A 17476-nucleotide genomic window follows, 5' to 3' on the forward strand; every position below is an offset into this window, starting at 1 on the left:
GTCAGTACAAGAAATAGTAGCCAAGGAAGGTCAGGTGAGGCTGAATCTTGCTGCCTGTGAAGGATGTCTCCATGATGCAGGACAAATTATGGAGCTGAATCTCCTGAGTTAAGGAGTTGTGGAATAAACAGTAGGAAAACTCAGTTTTGGGGCTTTCTAAAATATTTTAAAACACTGGATAAAGCTTTAGATATGAATATGAAATCACCAAGGGTTTTAAATAGAAAAAGTGAGATGTGAAGTAGCAGAAGTAGATCTAGCACACAACATGCATTACTCGATGAAAAAGCACAGATATATTAGGTGCCTCCCTACAGGGAACTGTGACAACAACAAGCCCCTTGAAGTTAAAATGCTATCTAACAAGCTTTAATCAAAAGCCATGTGGACCTTTTGGATGCTCTCTTCCATCATTGCTGTGATTAACATCATCTGTTCTTTTTGGCAAGCAAATAAATAGATAACTAAAACATGCTCAGATGCTCTTGCCTGAAATGTGACAAATATGCTTTGCCAGCAGATGAGAAAACATCTCTTTCCCAAGGATGGACTAACCTCAAAAAGTTGTGAGGCTTTTCTTTTTTTAGTTTATGTATGCATGTGAAATTTAGGAGTATAAAAAATGATATATATATGAGTATGTCTCCTGAACAAAAAACGATACCATGCGTGTCAGGCTATGTGAATTAGTAAATGAAATCAATGAAATTTTTCACTTTTTTCACTTTTTTTTTTTTTTTTTTTCCCCAAGAAAAATGTGTTTTACTTGCACATGCTTCCCATATTTGTCTAGAAGGCTATTAACTTGAATCCGTTGACCAAACCTGGCAGAAGATAGAATTCTCTGCAATAGCTATTGTTTATGAAAATAAGCAATCAGGTAGAGAAGACCTTCCCAAGAAGAAAAAAAGCTGAAATACAAGCTTACTCCTTTCAGGTAGCAGAGATTAGGTACTAGGAGAAGTCTGTCAGTTTACATTACTTAGGTACATTTAAAAGATTACAATGAATGACATAGCATGGCTCAAAAGTAGCTTACTGAAATGCAGTTCATCCAGTCTAACCCTTGTTTGTTTTTTTTTTTTAACTAGAGAGGATGTTTCACATGCAATAGCTTGCTCTGCCATTTTCTTCCTGAGCTCCCGTCCTGGCTTCCAGTTTCCCTCAGGGTCACTGCTCCCACTGCAAGCCCTGGCAAACATGGTTGCCTCTTTAGTCAAGACCATGCTTTTACTGCATGTTTATGGCTTTTCCTATGGCTCCATTTCATCCCATACTTCTCTCTCACCCGAATAAGACTTTTTGGTGAGTCTTCAACTTGCACCTAAAACAACAGTCTTACTTATCCACTTGAAATGCCTTTGAATGCCTTGTATGCTATGTGACTTCTTTATGATTAGCTCTTAAGACATTTTTAGTTGAGCTAATTTATACCTTCCCTACCTCCCACTGACTTAAGTGGGGGTTTCGTGATGCTGCAGATGTTGATTCCTCTCTGGTAATTGTCATGGTTTTGGCTTGGATAGAGTTAGTTTTCTTCATAGAGGCTTGTATGATGATGTATTTTGGATTTGTGATGAAAATTGTGCTGATAACAGAGGGATGTTTCAGTTGCTGCAGAGCAGTGCTCACTCAGAGACAAGGCCTCTCCTGCTCCTGGTGCTGCCTGGCCAGCGAGAAGGTAGGGGTGCCCCAGGAGCTGGGAAGTGACACGGCCAGAACAGCTGTCCCAGGCTGCCCAAAGGGACATCCCACACTGTGTGGCAGCGTGCTCAGTGATAGCAGCTGGGGCAAAGGAGGAGAAAGGGGGAACGCAATCTCGGACTTCAGTGAGCACTCATACAGCAAGACTTACCCTTTAGAGAATGATTTCTAGAGCACATTCTCTGTTGCTAATGAAATAGTCAATCATGTAACCAGTTCTATCAACCTGAGAGTGTAGCCATGTTGTTGGTAATTGCCATAGAAAAGAGATATGTCTTGAAATATCTGTCACTGAATGTTACGCAAGAGCAAATTTATAGTTGTAAGATGACTGACTAAGTTAGAAACTATTAATGGTGAAGGGACAACATTTTCTTCTAATGACAGGTATGTATGGGTGCTGCCTAATACAATAGAGCATATTAACAACATAATTAACAGAAAACACTTAATTACTCTGCTTTCACAGGTGTTTTTACAGATCCTTTAACAGCAAACCTTTCAGATATCCCTTCAGATAACCTTTACTCTTTTAGAATGCTTTTCCTTGGAAGTAAATCTTAAGATTATTTTCTGTCTCTGACAGTGCATAGTGAGGGAAATGATTTTGCTAAGACATGAAGTCAGGCAAATACTCCAATGCGAATAGAATGTGTTGGAGCAAAAGAAGAGGATTTCCCTCTGTAATGAGGGAAGGAACTCAGCTTCCTATATTGTGTTGAAGAGAAAAGTATTTATCTTTAACAATTTAACACAATTTTAAACAGAAAATTTAAATGCTTCCATGCGTTTTCCCAATTTTTTAGACCTTAATACAAGAAAATCAATTCATGGTTCAGAGGTTGGTGTGGTCTACGTATCTGGAGTTCTCCCCAGGATATCTGAAATCATTCTGAAACCTACTGAGTGGTTTGCAAACCTCTAATGATTTTCACTTTCGAGAAGTAAGTAATCATTCCCACTTCAATAAACTTGATAAATTGCATAGATTTAGAACAAAGACATGTTCTACTAGCAAAAGAAGCAATACTTTAATGTTCTTTTGAATGTATCAGGAAGAGTCAACAATGAGACCATACTGCTTTATTCCCTGCCCTTTTGCAGCTTCAAGTGCACAAATTTGATAGCAGATTGCATGAAATAACTCCTAGTCATATACTACACCCTGAAAATGGTAACACAATCAATTTTCATTTTGCGAGCATCCTAGCACCCAATTCAGGTCCTATCCTTTCCATCTGTGCACACCTATTTCTCTCATACTCACTCTTTTACTCTCCTTTCTGGTTTCCATAATTGTGCCCCTTTCTCTGTCCTCTCCATCATAAGTTCCTTGTGCTTTTTTCTTTCTTTCTTTCTTTTTTTCTTTCTTTCTTTCTGTCTGTCTGTCTGTCTTTCTTTCTTTCTTTTTTTTTCCAGTTTTTCATTCTTCAACATTGGTTCTCTTCTTATTTTCTGAAACAGATGAATTATTGACTATGAATTTTCCATGCCCAAAATGCAGCCTGAAAAAGCCACCACACATGGAAAATTCAAGCCTATGTCTTCAAAATCTTGGAAAGTTTGAAATCACTAAATGCACAATCTAGTGCTAAGAAATATCAAGATTATTTTTTACTAAGATCAGCCAAATTGACCTCACCTTTATTAAATCCTTTCTTGCTCCATAGAACAGGACAGATGCCTAAATAGGAGGGTCATGTTCATGTGCTTGGACCTACAGGATAATTACCTCTAGACAAGGTGTCCAACTCTTTGGAGAAGGAATGAGTCCCTCAGGGCTAGCAACCTGGAAAGCAGCTGTCTTAGAAAGCAGGAAATGCCTTTGTAATCATAACTTAATTGTCAGACCAGTGATGGGGTTGGGAGAAGTTTTAGGTTTTCATATTCTACAGTATTTGAAATTTCAAAAAAATTTTAGTAGTTTAAACCCCCAAATGGTCTGTCTTATCACTCATTTGTAAATGGCAATTTTAAACAAAGTTTCATACACTATTTAAGACCTTGTACATTTATTATTTCCTTAAGGCCTTTCTAATTTCAAGATGTATTTCTGTCTGCTAGAATTTTCTCAGGGTAGTTGTTTTGAAGATTTAGGTTAAAAACAACAAGTATTTCATACAAATAGTAAAATGTCAGCAATTGGTAGAGGAAATTCAGAAGATTCTTAAATGTTAAAGCAATGTGGAAGGCTAAAGCAGATTTTAATTTCCAAAGGCTTCAAAAGTGTATGTCCACACTCTGAGATACTGCATTGTATTACCATTAAAGGAGTGCTTTGTTAAGCAAGTGTTAATTTTTAAAACTTCCTTACAATGATAAGGTCACATGATAAGACCTTTTAATTTTCACATAAAATGTGTGTATGCAGTGCAGAAGGGGGGTCTTGCACATCCCTGCAGCACCAAGCAATGCAGAGTGGCTGTGACCATGCTGAATGGTACCTTGCCTGAAATAGTGCAAGTAACCACAGTTAAAGGTGTTTCTGCCCTGTGGTTTTTCACATCTAAGAGTCTGGTTGGGTATACAGGGAATTGCACGTGGGTTTGTTTGTTTTTCATGGAAAGTCTCATGCTGTATAAGTAGGACATCATTTACCTCAGTTAACAATAATGTAATAGATGAGGAATCTAGAAATATTGCTGTCTCATGTACTTTAAATCTAAGGTTTAAAAAAAAAAAAAAAAAAAGGGCAAAACTTTACCTCTTTACCTTGATACAAGTGAGTGAAAGACCGCTGCTGCCCAACTTCTTTGAAAACAAGAGGTGTGGTCAGCACCACTGTGGTCTCCACTGCCCCCCAAAAGGTGCAGTAAATCAACAACTCTGCAGATGTAAGGAGGAATCACTCATGAAAAGGGGAGCTTCCCAGCATGATTTTCTGCAGCTGCTTACCATGCTGGGGCTCTTCCTTCCTTCAAAAGATTTTATTTGGTCTATATATAGAAGAAATGCAGATGTCTGTTGTGAGGGGGTGGAAAGCACTGTGGAATAGTTGCTTTCCAAAGCTGAAGATGTTAAGTTGCTTGTAATAATGCACTTGATTCATCCCATACTTGGCAATGAATTCTTAGAAATGAATTCTAAGAAACGAATTCTTAAAGTCCTAGTGCAAAGGAGAGGCTGCATGCAGCAAGGTCAAAAGCATCTAGTGATTATCAGCCTGACAATATTAAGAAGCAAGTACATCTTATTTTATTCACTTTTGGAAAATCATTATGGGAAATGGTTATTCAAGACTAAGGGAATTCTAACCATTATTCCATTATTAAATTAGTGTCATGCAATGGGAAGAGGTTGTAAACTGGGGTATATTCTTCAATGTCATATCTGAATCCTGCTCTCACTACCATAGCTTATCTGGGTGAAACAAGCAGTGCCATTCTGTGGATGCCCCCCAGACTTCTGCCTCTGGATTGAACAAAAAGCATGGACAAAAGAAAGATATGTCTCTTGGCTTTCTGTAAAACAGCTCTTGGTTTTCAAAATTTCTAGCTCTTAGAAGTTTTCTGTCTTGGGGATTTAGTTTGTTTTTTACAAAAACTGCACACTTCTTTCAGCTATTACCAGGGGGACCCTAAAATGACCTTGAAACAAAGGTTAGCAAAACATTGCTTCATTTCCCCCTCACTCTTCTCCATATGTACCTGAATGTCTATTTGACTTACAATTAGATATTCTAAGATGCTTTTAAGGGTATGTCACCATTGGGAAACTTGCTATACTAACACCCACGATGACATGAGTACACAGCAGACTCTTAGCTCTCCATTCAGCTTAGTTTTATGCAAGGCAACTTGAGCTGCACTAGCCTACTGGGAGAATCAGGCCCTTAATATTTTACCTAGAATTTGTTGGAAATTTTTCATCTGAAAAGATTTCAATAAAAAAAAGGGGGGGGGGGGAACGACATTACTGATGAAAATATTTTGTGATTATAATCTACATTATGAACTACCACTTGAAATAATTGTTTATTTGTTTTTGATGGTGTCTGTTCAGCTGGCTAGAGAAAAGTAAGTCAATTCCAGATTTTCTTTCCTTTTTTATTTTTTTTATCAGTCTTGTAGTGGAAAATATTGATGTGGGAAAATGACAACAATGAGGAATAAAGCAGAATTTTTCATAACACTGCTTGCTTAAAAAAATGTTCATTTCTCACTGTTTGAAATTTTAACAGCTCTATTTTTTATGTATACACGAAAAGAAGAGAAGAATTGTTCCACTGACTTGTTCCTGTAAGCAGAAAAGTTTACCCATATGTCTTTCTTGCTCGTGGCTTTTAGCCATTTTCATCATATTTTGTCCATTTTAATTTATTCTCCACCCCTTTCACAGACCAGTGTCATTTGCAGCACACTTGCAGGTGCTGTTTATCACCTATGTCCCCCCGGCTGCTACTCTGCTACCACGACTGCTTAATGCGGCATGCTGGCAGGAGTCCACCCAGAGCCCTCGCCAAGATTTCCTCACTCTCCCTTTTGGTATACAGATGAGTGCAAAATAAACTCAGCAAGAATTTGCATTCAGGCTTACATGATCATGGAGCTTAGGTGTACTGACCAAACCTAATGGCTAAGTTTTCACTTCTCTTTCAGTCACAGGTTAAAACATTTGTAATTTTATATATATATATATAAGACCTGCATACAATTAATGAAAGTCCATAGGAGCAGTTCAACTGTGCTGTTAGGCTCAGAGCATGAAAGATCATATATCACTGTAACCTACCTAACCTTCCCTGTACTAAATGACAAACTGCTGGAAATAGCCTTTGGGTCAGGTCTCACATTCACTAAAATACTTGTCCTTCAGCTGAGGACTCTGTTGAACTCATATATCATTCAGCATCTTAAATCACAGAGACTTGCATAAATGCTAAATACTAATTAAGATTAAAAAAATAGTGAAGGGTATAGTCCATGAAGCAGGTCATATCAAGGCCTAATTATTTTTAGAATTTATCTTTTTTTGGTGACCTTAATATATAAGACGGCAATTTGTAGGAGTTTATGATGTTGCTACTGTACTTTATTCTGCAACTCAGATCACCTTTACAGCCTATTCAGGCTACACCTTCTGCTCGTCAAAAAAAAAAAAAAAAAGTTGTACACCTCAAGAAACAGCTCGTGGCAACATCTGAGTTAATGGAGGCTTGGCAGATGCTGAGAAACTTTTCAATTTTTCCTTAAATTGTTTGATTAACGGCTCCCAACAAGCCATTCTTCAAAGGTTTTATTTCACACACAGGGCATCATTTGCTGGGAAAATGCTGTTTCTTGAAACGTTTAAAGCACGGGTATAAAAATGCATTTTGGAATAAAGCAGAAACTATCAGTGGTGCCTTATGCATTTAGGTGCACAGTGAAGTTGGCAATTATTACTTAAGCACCACTCCGTGCATGCTAAATGCTTTCTGAGCAGTGTTTCTGCCCTGAGGAACAAACATGCTGAAGAGACAAAAAGTCAGCAGGCAGTGAAAAAGGGAAGACAAGAGAAAATTTATGTAACAAATCAGTCAATTCCCTGCAAGTAGTATGGCAGAAGTGTTTTTGGTTTTTCTTCTTTTTTTTTTTTTCATGTGGCAGAAGGCAGGGAAGTAGCAGATCTGCTCAGGGAGGTCGGACAGTAAATATGGAGGTTTTTAGGTGATGGAGCAGCTGACAAACAGGCTGCTTTGATGTGAATTGAATTGCATCAGGGTTTTCAGAGCTGAATAATATGACTTTGTGTAGGGCACATGGTATAAATAATGAAAAAGAGAAGGAGAGCACGATACTGAGTCATGTTTTGAGATAAAATGCGAGTTACTGGCAGAGAGAAGCAGGCTCTATTCTGAGCACCACTGCAGAGAGGACTCAGACAAAAGAGTGGTGACAAGGAAGGGAAGAAGTAAATGCATTGCAGTGGGTCAAGAAGAGTTGCATACACGGCAAGCTCTTCAGCATTTCAAAATGAACATTAGAAAGGTGAATATATTTGAAGATAACAATATAAATGATTTTGTTCCTGTTTTCTGCCCATTTCTAGAAATCAGACACAAAGGGTGGCATGGCACTACTTCAACTTACTGTTTGTTGTATTCCCTTCTATACCTGGGTTTCTGGAAGGTCATTGTTATTCCTAGCCTTGGAGTCTAATTCAGCATCTCCTGATGCAGAGGTGCATTCCCCTCTAGCCCACACACTATTGTGTGTGCAGTGCTGTTATAGTCCACAGTTGGGTAGTCCCTAGGAAGCTATTACCAGCCAGGGGAATATAGAGAAATTCCAAACTGTTTTGAATTACACCCCAGATGTGACTAATGCCAGAACACAGTGCAAACTGAGCTTCTGTGAACTGCATGGCAATGTCATACAAGGCAAAGAAGGAAAGAGTCACAGCTAATTATTGTTTAAAATGTCACAATGTATGTGAAGTTTTTAAAATCCCAGTTAAAAATTATTCAGGCAGAATTGTGATTCCTGGGTGTTTGATATGTCTTCTGATTAGTCTTTGTTGGAATTATCTGTACTGCAGAATAATTATCTTTACACATTTCCTTGTATTAGCATTGTAACATAATCACATTTATATAGCTTTCTGTCTGACTTTTTTAATTGGTTCTTTAATAGCCTCAGTGTAAAAACAGCAACCTGAAGTGATTAGTCATTCATTTTCCCTGTCTCTGAGTCAAAAGAAAAAAGATGAGCTAATCAAATCCATACCACCATGCAGTCTTTTCCAGGAGTAGCTATAAGTGACAGAAGTTGCTTTTACAGTGCAGAAAATCACTTCAGTTCTTTCCCCAAATGGCTGCACAAAATTCAGTGTGGAGTTCATGCAATAACTTCCTTGAAACTGCTGTGGCTTTATTTACATCAGAGAGAGAATTCATGTTTTTTTGTAACACAGAGTCTTATTTAACTAAAAGGAGAACCATTTTTCTTTTATGTCCAGTACTATCTTATTGACAGGAGGTCTTTTTCACTAGATTAATAAATGTTAGAAGGTAAAATATGGTACTAGTCAAACAACATAAATGATAATAATACATAAAGCATTTATAATGTGCAGCTAATTATCCTGGCTTATATTATGAAGTGAGATGAACCAGCAACATCTTGTGAAGTTAAATACATTATGGCTAAACATATAGCCATGTATCTTGGGACAGAAAAATGATACTATATGTAAAATTTATTGTTTTATATTCTTAATTTAATATACAATTTGTTACATGTGTATAATATGTATTTTGAGTATTTTATATACATGACAATGTTTCTCCTTTTATATAAATTATGTGCCATTTGAATGTATCATATAAAAACATTATTTAAAGGTATAGATGACCACTATTAGAGGCTCATATTATTGAAGGTATGATGTCAATATTTAATTTACTAGTGCAGATGTAGCCAGTGCACTCAGTACAAGAGACCTCTTTATGTTAATCATTGTAGATAGCTAGAGAAAGTCCCTAACCTGAGCAGTTCGAATCTAATTTGATGAGATGAAGAAAGGAAATATTTTAAGATATGGTGCTGAGGCACAGATAGACTTAGTCACTTCCCCAATAAGCTGATAAATAATTAGGTAAAAGGGGAAACTGGACTTGGATGTCCTGATTCTTAATAAAGTATCTTAAATGCAATGACTGTCATTCCCTGCTAATGTCCATTGTATTCTGTTATTCTTCTTTTCATCTTATTTTACACAGTGTTATACTTTCTTTTTTCTTTTTTTTTTTTCCTTTTTTTTTTTCTTTTTTTCAGCCAGATTATATAGTGGTTAAAGATAATACTTGTGCCAAAAGATAAAACTTCCATCAACAAGCTGATGATGTCAGATGCTGTTATCAATTTATTTATTTAAAACTGCATATCTGTCAACAGAAAACCACAAGGGAACTTAGATTTGCCTGAGTCATCTCCAAAAGATTTAACGACTAAGCCACAGGTATCAAGCCGGACTGATGCAAATGCTCAAGAACTGTTGTTCAGTATCTCTATGGCCCCAGTGCTTTGCAGCTTTTTCTTTCATGGGATCACTCCCAATGGTCAGCTCCACCTTCCCTGCCCAGTTGCTCTCTGGGATGTGAACTGGTGAAGTATCCTCCAGTGCCAGAATTGAGGAAGAGGCTTCATGGTCTCCTCTTTTGCCCACAACACCATGTCAAGCCTTTCACATCCACAACCTTTTGAATAGCCTTCTGACATAAGATTTACCTGGATTCAGTGAGGTCAGACAGAATATCTAGTGAGGCCTCAAAAATCACGATATTGCTAAAATCTATTTTAAAAGATTGTCTTTCAACATTGAGCTTTACTTTTGGAGAATAATTCAAAAATGTTTGCAAGCTATTCTCCCCAGCTATTAAATCTGTTTTGTCGGTTACTGATATGTTGAGTGAGTTTATTTTATTCTGTTTCTCCAGTTTAATCACATGCATCTAGGAAATGAGGCTTCATTTTAAATAAAAGCAATTATAATAAATCACTGAGTGTTATCAGATGTTTTATAAAAAGTTGAAAGTGCGCTACAGAATGTAAAAACATCCCTTACTGAGGGCAACAGAAATATCACCCTTATAAGGGCAACAAACACGGTTCGAAGGGAGTTGTCACCTTTACTTTAGATTATTATTTATTTTTTTTTTTCTGTAGAATTTATAAAAGAAAGACATTATTTCTGAGCTATGTTTTATCCAAATACCATTAATCTGTTCTATCCAAATGGTCACAATATTAACAGATCATAACAAGGTTTATATGTCCCGTTATCAAAACATCACATTTTCTTCTTTGACTGGACATCTTTTGTCATTTCATCTAGTTTAGCATTTTTTAAAGCTAGAGAATACAGCATGTAAATTTCTCACCGTGATTTAGATGTCCAATTAGTGTAAGCACAAGTCATGTCAGGAAGTACAGCAGAAAATAAATACAAGGAGGTGGCAGAAAAAAAGAGTGGGCAATAAGTGTGAACTTGAAAATTGAAAGGAGAAAACAGAATGCCTACCTTGCCATTGAGTTAACAGAAGCCAAAACTCCACTACATTTTTTCTAGTAAGATGTACATATTTTTTAAGACATTTTAAATGACATAAGAGATAAAGAAAATATCACAGCTTGAAATCTTTCAACATGGCTTCAGCAGAGTTAGTCATTTTAATATAAGAGCCTTTTTCCAGTGTTCCTAGGTACATGCAAAAAATATTAATTATACAAATTAGGTGATAACATTGTATTGGATCTTGTTATGATATAGGGATGAGGTATCTCCAGAACTCAATAGAAACAGATAAAATTTTCTAAGCAAATATTTTAAAATATATACAGACCTTTCCTTACATATGTCTGTGTATATATGTACATATATATGTATATAATTGTATATATTAAGTCCTTTGTTACCTTCCTACTTTTCAAAGAGGAAAAAGTCTAGGAATTTGAACCGCTACAAATCCCTAATCTAACTCTCCACTACACTTATATATTATTTTTTTTTCTTTCCCTGCTAGGAAACAGCTGTCTTCTGAAAATTACAATATGTGGACTACATTCTGTACTTGCACACATGTGTTTCTCTATTCTGATTGCCTTGAAGATGGGCTATAAAGGCAAGCATCAAAGGGGGACTCACTGAGGTGCTGTCTGTAGTGAGACATCTAGTCTGTAGGGAATACATCTGTTATCACAGAGAGGGACAGAACAATAATAAACACACAAAGAGGAGCATTAGAAACTGGATATCTGAATTATCTACCGTAAATTTCCAAAATTCTCATTCCTATTGCAATTTCAAGAGTAGGATGAAACAGAAATGGAAGAGACTATTGTAAAGAAACATCATGGTAAGTCTGTTTGAAGGAGTAGTTTTTCCTGCAAGAAGCAAAAGAAAGTATTATCCTTGTGTACTGAGGGAAAAGCAAAGTATGAAACTACAGCCCCCCAGGGTGCTGTCAGAGGAGCTCCTTCTGCTGGTCCAAAATGCACATGTTCTGCTCTTGATAAAAGCTGCAGAGAGCAATGATGCTGCTGTAACAGTGTCAGCAGCTCGGCAGATCTGCAGCTGGTGTGCTTCTGAATGGCAGCACAAGCTGCCTCCGTTTAGCAGCTTCTGCAGCATTTTACCCTAACAGCCCCACTTGCTTCACTGTTCCACACATATCTGATAGTTTTGCAGCTTCAAAATAATGAGTTCATTTTGCATATTTTAATACCAATATGAAGGAAATGGCTCCTCATTTACATCTTTCTACCATGTCTTGTATGTTTTCTAAAACCAGGTTATATTAATACAACTCTATAATAATAAACCAAAATAATCAAAATATTAAAAAATTAATCTTCCTTCTTCAGAAATAGGTGGGTAAATCTTCTGTCAAGACCTCTTTAAAATTAAAATGGACATTTCATCAAAAAATGATTGTTAGGAGAAAGCCTTCATGGGAAATATAAAATTAAACTAAAATGTCACTTTAATCTATTCATTCTAGAGAGAGCTCAATAATTGAACTAAAAGTATCCTTGCCTTTCACAAACTTATTTCCTATGTAAACATATTTGATGATTCTCAACTAGTTTGCTTCTAGGTCTGGCAAACACAGGAGACTTTTTTATTTTGTGGAACTGTAATACTGCAAAACTGCAAACTTTTTTTCTTTGAAGGGATCTGTTTCATGTTTATTTATGCTTACCTGATACATATAAATAACTGATGCCCATTCATCAAGCCACCATCTGTGTACAAGTTAGTGGTAGGCAAAAAAAATATGAACCTTTCAATAAATCAATGCCAAAAAATAGTAGTACAAAGTATTGTAGTACTTGATACTTTTAGTATAATTCCTTCAGGCAAGAAATGAGCAGAGTGCTGGATGGAAATTTCATTTCTTTTTCTCTCGCTCACCTTCCTCACCCCCTAGATTATCTGATCTCAGTAGAGGTCCAAGATCTCAGTGAAGGACTCAGACTTTGTTGGACAGTCATTGGGAGGTCTTTAGCATAATATGATCATGTGAATATTTATCTCCAGCATAGGGTCTTTCTTATCTCTGTAGTCCTCTTCTTTCCCACAGCCTGCTTACCCCCAGTATTCCCAGTCCAAGAGCAACTTTATTTGACAAAGAAAAGAAAGCTTCAGGCTGCACCTACACCACTAAGTGCACAGACTGCACCTACATCACTAAGTGCCAGGACAGGGGCTCAAGCACTATCCTTCAGTTGTTCACTAATTGCTTGTGTGCTTTCCGACATCCACTTGGGTTCTTGCCGAGTAACACTCTCTAAGCCAGTGCCCCAGCACCATTCCAGCTATTCCCAATAAGAAAAAATAGTCACCTCTATTTAAAAAGTATTTAGCTGTATGGGTAAAAACTACTTCCAAGACCACAGACTGCTTTATTTATTAGTCCAAATGCAGTGGTGGGTGCCACTCAATGGTAATAACATTTTGTGACTTCAACGTCTTTTGTCACCATGTAAATACAGCTCTGTAGAACTACTAGTGTGTGGAATATCTCTCCTTGAAGGAGTTGTGCATCCAGCCACGTGTGTGACTGGTATGAATATGCTAGAATAAATACTCATGTTATGACATGTAAGCCTATACTCCTTATAGTGGACAATCCATCTCTCTAACACTATGTCTCTAGAGAACTATTTTAAAAGTTTTTTTGTGCAGTATAAAAATGCAATATTGTACTCTCTATTTCTTAGGTCTGCTTGTGGCAGGAAAATTGTTCTCTTAATCTCTCACTCCTGAGAAGCATAACGAAAATAAAGGCATCATTATTAGTGCCTGGACTCTGAAGAGATGTCATTATGTTTTTGTCACTATTCTACAGAGAGTTCTTAACAACTTCAGATTTTTAATTGCTCTGAACCAAGGCAGAGTTCAGTTAATTGTGTGTCTTTTAAAGACTCCCTTCCCGCATAAAAGTAGGCTAAAATATCACCTTAATATCTTCACCCTAAACAAGTTTTCATTGCTGGGTAGCCATGTCTGCTATCCTTACTTTGCTTTGTAAGTTTTACCCAAGCTAAAAGAACATAGTTATCTCATCAAATGTAGGATATGCAACGTTCATCTGTACCTTTGCACCTACTTGTCTATTTCTATACCTATTGATAATACTCGTATAGACCTGCTTCCCATCATGTGTCTGGATCAGAGTAATAAAAATAAACAGTTGGGTTCTTGTCTGGGTTGTCCAAAGCAGATCTCTCCTGTCCACCTCTTCCACACATAACGCAGCAACATCTCAATGGAGGGCCATGCTGCTGGCAAGTCAAAAAGAGGGATGCTGCTCCTATGAGCATGCAGGCCTTGTTGAGTAGCAAAGTATGGCCCTGCAGAGAAGGACTCAGGGGTTCTGGCAGTTGAAAAGCTCAACATGAGGTGGCAGTGCTCGCTTGCAGCCCAGAAGGCCAAGTGCATTCTGGGCTGCTTCAAAAGAATGGCCAGCAGGTGGAGGGAGGGAATTGTCCCTTTCTGCTCTGCCCTTGTGAGGTCCCACTTGGAGTACTGCATCCAGTTCTGGGTCACCCAGCACAAGAAGGATGTGGAGTTTGAATGAGTCCAGAGAGGGGCCACAAAGATGATCAAGGGGCTGTAGTATCCTTCCTATGAAGACAGGCTGAGAAAGCTGGGGCTGTTCAGCTTGGAGAAGAGAAGTCTCCAAGGTGACCGCATTGTGGCTTTTCAGTACTTAAAGGGGACTTATAAAAGAGATGGAGAATGACTCTGCTCAAAGAGATAACGGCAGGATAAAGGGGAATGGTTTTAAACTAAAAGAAAGGAAATTTAGATTAGAGATTAAGAGGGAATTTTTCACTCAGTGGGAGGTGAGGCACTGGAACAGGTTACCCAGAGAAGCTGTGGATGCCCCAACCCTGAAGGCATTCAAGACCAGGTTGGATAAGGCCCTGAACAACCTGATCTAGTGGGTGATATCCCTGCCTATGGCAAGGGGGTTGGAACTAGATTTTTGGGATACCTTCCAGCCTGAGCCATTCTGTGATTCTATGGCAGCTTTTCTCCTGCTCCAGGACTCAATATGTCACACACAGCTTATTGTCACACACACTAGTTGATAGATGTGATCACAGAGCATGGAAGGGGCTGTGGCACAGTTCTGTGAACAGGTGACGTGCCAGCCTGGTTGGAGTAGAACAAGGGACAACAGTCAGTGATAGACACCTGATGTTAATACAACTGTCAAATGTCCAAGATTGCCTATGCCTCAAACTCAAGTTTAAATCAAAACCTCTCACAAAAGACTTCTCTCTCTGAAACTTTCTGATGCCTAACTTTCTATCCTAACTTTCAATGACTAAATTTCTATCCTAACTAGAGCCCGTGGCTTTGAACAAAATAAACCTCTTTGTAACATCAAAGTTAGTCACAGAATCACAGAATCACAGAATCACAGAATTTCTAGGTTGGAAGAGACCTCAAGATCATCGAGTCCAACCTCTAACCTAACACTAACAGTCCCCACTAAACCATATCCCTAAGCTCTACATCTAAACGTCTTTTGAAGACTTCCAGGGATGGTGACTCCACCACCTCCCTGGGCAGCCCATTCCAGTGCCTCACAACCCTTTCAGTAAAGAAATTCTTCCTAACATCTAACCTAAAGCTCCCCTGGCGTAACTTTAGCCCATTCCCCCTCGTCCTGTCACCAGGCACATGGGAGAACAGGCCAACCCCCACCTCTCTACAGCCTCCTTTAATGTACTTATACAGAGCAATAAGGTCACCCCTGAGCCTCCTCTTCTCTAGGCTGAACAAGCCCAGCTCCTTCAGCCGCTCCTCATAGGACTTGCTCTCCAGGCCCCTCACCAGCTTCGTCGCCCTTCTTTGGACCCGCTCAAGCACCTCGATGTCCTTCTTGTAGCGAGGGGCCCAAAACTGAACACAGTACTCGAGGTGCGGCCTCACCAGAGCCGAGTACAGGGGGACGATCACCTCCCTAGCCCTGCTGGTCACAGTGTTTCTGATACAAGCCAGGATGCCGTTGGCCTTCTTGGCCACCTGAGCACACTGCTGGCTCATATTCAGCCGACTGTCCACCATCACTCCCAGGTCCTTCTCTGCCTGGCAGCTCTCCAACCATTCCTCTCCCAGCCTGTAGTTCTGCTTGGGGTTATTGCGCCCCAGGTGCAGGACCCGGCACTTGGCCTTGTTGAACTTCATACAGTTGACCTCAGCCCATCGGTGCAGCCTATCCAGATCCTCCTGCAGAGCCTTCCTACCCTCGAGCAGATCGACACACGCACCTAGCTTGGTGTCATCTGCAAACTTACTGAGGGTGCACTCAATGCCATCATCCAGATCATTGATGAAGATGTTAAAGAGGACCGCAAAATTCAACTGCAAAATTTTGAAAGTTGAGATTTCTTTAACAATGGTAAACAAATGAAAAAGAGGATGCTCCCCAAATACTTTTCCTTTAGATGTATCTTGACTACCATTGGATTCTGTGGTCTCAGGGCTGGAATTATTTTATTTCCGACCTTTAAAGCCAAACCAGAGAAGTCATCAGCAGGACTTTGTCTTGGGTTTTCTGACATTATATAGAGGCCAGAAATGTTTAGCTCTGCAGAGGTTTCTGTTCAGTCCACATTCATGTCTGTACAGGGATCAGAATGGTTGAAATGGACTTTTTTTTTTTTTTTTTTTCCAATTGCATTTCAGTGTAAATGAAAACACCTGATCTGATTAATAACCATGATGTTGCAAGCCCCAGCTGACTCAGTAACAAATAATTAGTCAGTGAAGCTCGTTGTCAAAAGAAATGTTTGAGAACATGAAATGAATAGGATTAAATGTTTTTTACATAAGAATTTTAAAGCATTCTAGTCTGGAAGTGTCATGTATTGAGCATAAAACAATCAATGACCGAGAGGATTAAGAGCTAATTTACCCATCAGAAAGGTTCTTCTAAATAAGTACTCTTTGTTTTTATTGTCTTGCTTCTTGTTTGTTTTATACCATTCATTTCCAGGGGCAGGGAGAAGGAGTAGAAAGAAAAAATCTAGCAGGCTTTGGACTCCATTGGAAACTGCTATGAATAGTTTGGCACTGATTCTCTCAGTGTTAGCGGAAATAACAGTCCTGAAAACAAGGGTCTGACCCTGCCTGCCTGGAGGCAGAAAAGCCAGTGTTGAGTCAAGCATGATCTGTGAAGGGACAGTAGCATCAGGCAGCAGGATATACCCAAGGCAGGTTTTACAGTCTTTAATCTTTCATTTCAGGAAATGTGATTTGAAAGAATGGGACAGCCTATAATGGGGTACTGCACTGGAAATTAGCCTAAGTACTACCTTGTGTCTGGTCATTTGCAAATATTTTTTGGGTAGTGGCTTATACTGAATGGCAACTTATTCCGAGAATTATGCCACACACAAAAATCATCCGCCTCTGTGAACAATCATAAGGCATTAAAAAAAAAAAAAAAAAAAAAAAAAAAAAAAAAGTAATACTTGAATCCTAGAAGTTAATCCTGGAATTGTAACCCAAAGAGAAAATTTCTTCTGCGGATTGTGTGCCAGGCCTTTTCTGAATGATTACCACAGATGGTGAAAAAGTCCCATGGCCTTATCCTCATGTTCTTTTTCATTCCAAATGCAGTCCTCTGTGAAATACCAGCCTGACTGCATATGTTTGAACTCTGACTGTCCACTTAAACGTATGTTGCACTTCACTGGTATGGTCGCCAGAAAAGAATGTTAGGCTCTATTTCAGATTTAGAGCAATTTAGCCTCACCCCACTGCCATT

At 38.5% G+C, this 17476-nt stretch overlaps 1 protein-coding gene across 6 annotated transcripts in view; it reads left to right on the forward strand.

Moving 5' to 3' along the window:
• The window catches only part of HS3ST5 (heparan sulfate-glucosamine 3-sulfotransferase 5), a 195183-nt gene that overhangs the window by 143121 nt on the left and 34586 nt on the right, over positions 1-17476 (forward strand). The window contains exons 1-2 of one of the 6 annotated variants that reach the window (XM_038177188.2): positions 1106-1305; positions 2511-2648. The exons of 4 other annotated variants lie outside the window; for them this stretch is intronic. The gene's annotated coding sequence lies outside the window, so the exon portion shown is untranslated. Of the gene's footprint in view, positions 1-1105; positions 1306-2510; positions 2649-17476 lie in introns of those variants that run through there. One more of the 6 variants, XM_072036093.1, reaches the window with a different exon arrangement.

The sequence above is a fragment of the Anas platyrhynchos genome, chromosome 3, assembly GCF_047663525.1.
Source record: "Anas platyrhynchos isolate ZD024472 breed Pekin duck chromosome 3, IASCAAS_PekinDuck_T2T, whole genome shotgun sequence".
Lineage (NCBI taxonomy): Eukaryota > Metazoa > Chordata > Aves > Anseriformes > Anatidae > Anas > Anas platyrhynchos.